This window comes from Tenrec ecaudatus, chromosome 1, assembly GCF_050624435.1.
Source record: "Tenrec ecaudatus isolate mTenEca1 chromosome 1, mTenEca1.hap1, whole genome shotgun sequence".
Taxonomy (NCBI): domain Eukaryota; kingdom Metazoa; phylum Chordata; class Mammalia; order Afrosoricida; family Tenrecidae; genus Tenrec; species Tenrec ecaudatus.
In genome coordinates, this window is record NC_134530.1 from 188370580 (window position 1) to 188374330 (window position 3751).

Consider the following 3751-nt stretch of genomic DNA (forward strand, 5'->3'; position numbering starts at 1 on the left):
AGAGAATTCCCTGTACCATCCAGGAAGACGGGTCACCAGAAGATCATGTTCGAAATCTCTCCCTGAACTGCTGGAGGCAGCAGAGGCCATATCAGACTGAGGCCAGGAGACCATTAGCCGGAGCAGAGAAGCGGCATAAAGCCTGTGAATGAGGGTATTTGTAGTAGAAAAGACAGAGAGAGACAGTGCTAAACAGGAAAGTACTTTCTAATGTGAACCTACCTAAAACTTAAGACTCCTCTTCAAAAAGAAAAAACCTGAGTCAACAGGTACTTTCTGTACAGACTGACAGGATTTTATAGGACTAGTGAAAAGGGTACATTTGTGGGTGAGGACGTGTAATTTAGCTAATTCTGAGAATCAGGGTCACCTGCAGGCCGATGGGAGATTATCGAACAAGATGCTTCTTCCGGAGTGTCCTTTCTGCCTCTGCAAGAAATCGATGGACAGGATGTTTCTGCAGGTGGGGGCCTGTGAGTCATGATCCTGTGCTACGTAACTGAGGCAGAGCAGAAGGCTGGTTTCTTGACCCAGTGAGGCAGAGGCCCAAGGTCCATGAGAGGCTGAGGTCCAGAGAGAGAGACATGGTTGGTTGCTACTGGCTAAGGAAGGTGCTACTATGAACCAATGACTGTGTCCTTCCTGATCCTGACTTGTGGTCCACTCTTATCGTCCCTAAAACCCCTCACAATTATGTATTCTTGTGAGTACTGCAAAGATTAAGCGAGCTCCACCGCAAAGGTGTGCTATGGGAGGAGCAGTTGGTGTTATCGTAGGGTAAATACACGTGGAGAGGGGGTGTGTTTAACCTCTGCCTGGGGCAGGGTGCAGCTGGAGTCTCCTTCTCCCTTGTGTCCCAAAGGAGGGCAGATACGGCCTGCATGCTGTTTTCTTCGGGGAAGCTCTAATCTTCCTGTAGGGTCTCTCTGCGATGGAACAAATGCGCAGGGCCGTGGATTGGGGTTGGTTTACTCGTATCTAGAGACCAGAGGCCTAAATCCATAGGATCTAAAGCAGCTGATCCAAGCTCTCCTGAGTCTAGTCTTGAATGGGAGCATTCTACTGCATGGTTCCTTCCAACCTTGAGGCTGGTGACCGTATACCCATCGTCACCACCATGCTGCCAGCTAGAAGTGACTCTGCTAGGCATCGGTTTGAGATGATGCCAGGCTCTGTGCAAGATAAAGTCACAGACACAGGCTTTCTCTCCCCTGACTCTATTAGACGCTTAGAATAGAGGTGTGTGATTGTGAAGAGCCTCTCCAGTCAGTCACCGACGCCTGGCAGTCCCGGGGGCTGCAGAGTAACATTGCTCTTCGGGGCTTGCTTGGCTGTGATCGTTGACAGAGCAGTCCACCACAACGTTCTTGGGAACTGCTGGAGGGTCTTGTGTCACAAATCCTTCGGTGGCTGCAGACTCTTTGCACTACCCAGGCTCCTAGCCCAGAGGTGGGGGCCCAGCTGCTAAGCACAAGGTCAGCGTGCCAGACTCACTAGTTGCTCTTCAGGAGAAAGAGGAGGTGGTCTACTCGGCCTACAGACTTACAGCCTGGGAAACCCCATATGGGGGGAACTTTGAGTTGGAATCCACTTGATGGCAGTGTCAAGCCAAGACTGTAATTAGACTTTTTGAGCCCCATGTGCAGGTATATCTCCAAACAAGAAGAAACGCCCTTGCTGCGTGCAATAAACTAGAGAGTCATCCTGAGGGTGGGCCCCCTGGCCACCGTGACCACCAACACTGGTGATTCTTTTTCAGATTCCCAGTGATCTTCAAGGCCAGGAGAAGCACACCTGCATGAGGGTGTCAGCAGCCTTAGCCACAGAGAGCACAGAGAGTAATACTTCCCATGGAGGATGAGACACGTGAATTCTTCATGTTCTTGGAGGACTGGTTCTCAAGTAGATAAAAGCCTGGGAGAGTGCCGGGCACTGAACTAAACGTGATCTTAGCCCGGAATCCACTGTCTCTTCCTGAATCCACTTGGACCTACACACACTACAGCAGAAACAGCCTTTCTAAGCTCTTGTGAAAATAAAACCTTTTCTGGCAAGATTTCCAGACATGGGCTGTCTTCCTCCAGGCAGAACCATTCACCACGATGGCTGCTCAGTTCACCTGGCTCTGACCTTCGCTGAACATCCCCTTCTTGGTTATTTAGGCTGTCTGCCCTCCACTCTTCTTCCCCCTCCTCCGTGGTCTCAGGTTCTCTTTGGTCGTGTTTGCACATCTGTACCTGACTCCTCTGTCCTCTCTCCCACAAAACGAACCGAGCACTTACGCTCCTGGCTCTTCAGCCTGATGCCCATCCTGTGGCAGTGAGACTCTAAAATAGTCCCCCTCTGTGAACCTCCTAGCAGTCACACCCTCGGTAATCTCCCATCCCGGAGTGTGGGGAGGACCCGTACCTTGTTCCTAACCAATCAAGTATGGCAGAGATGATGGCATGTCACTTCTTTGAGTGCATTACACGGGATTGTAACATCTGTCTCACTGGCAGACCCCTCCCTTGCTGGCTTGGATCAAGCAAGCAGAGATGCTGGGGAGGCTCATATGGCAAGACACTGAGGAGGACCTCCTGCCAACAATCAGCTAGGAGCCAGGGGCAACCTCCAGCAGGCAGCCAACAAGAAACTGAGCTCTTCGGTCCAGCCAACCACAAGGAACTGCCAACAACATGTGATTGGACGCAGGTTCTTCACCAGTGGAACCCCGACTAGAGATCACCGAGCCCTGGCCACCATCTTGATTACAGCTTTCAAATGAAATTTTGAGTCGGGGAACCCAGCTAAGTGATGCCCAGACTCCTGATCCCCAAACACTGTGAGATAATATGTATGCGTTATTTTAAGCCACTAGTGGTTATGTTGGGGCTGCTAGCCGCAAGGTCAGTAGTTTGGAACCACTCGCTGCTCTGTGGGAGAAAGATGAGTCTTTCTACTTCAGGAAAGCATTACAGTCCCAGAAACCCACAGGGGCAGTTCTAACCTGCCCTGTAAGGTACCAGGAGTCGGAATCAACACAATGGCCATCAGTTTAGTTTGGAAGTTTGCAGTAATATTGCTCACAGAAATATGTATATAACTAATATACACTACTTTTGGAAGAACCCAACAATATGAGGCTTCAGCATTTGAAACAAAGACTTTTAGACTCAATCATAGCAAAGTCTATTCCCAATGACTCAGAATGCCCCTCTGCAGCCCCTGGAGAGTTCATCATCCAGCCTCAAGCTAAATGATTATTAACCCCGGGAAGCTCAATGTCTGTAATAGTCCTTATGTGTAAGGCTTGGCTGCACACCCCTGCCCTCTCATGGATCAGACATAGGAGGGAGACCAAGATGGCAGATGAGGTCACCAAGGCTCAGGCTGCCCGGTCTGGTGGAAACTCAGTCTTGGAAAAGATCGTCTTCCAGGCAGTTCCAGCCAAAATAGATTGTGAGCATGGCCAGTGTTATCCTTTTCATGACGTCCCCCCTCAAACACCAACACGCATGTCTGGAGATGTCTAAGGAATGTGTTTCCCGGGTTTCTGTAGCAGAAGAAGTTGCTGAACGTCATGATGGTTGGTAAGAAGCGTGCCACTGATCTGGCCTCAGAGTTATCAAATGATGAGGGTGAAGGCTCAGCTGCAGGGGGGGGCGGTGAAGTGGGGGGGCAGGGTGGGGAGAAAGGGGGGTGGAGGGGGCAGGCGCTCGTGTTCATCATCGTGTTCTTGGTCGTCCACAGATGGAGTAGCCTGCCAGTT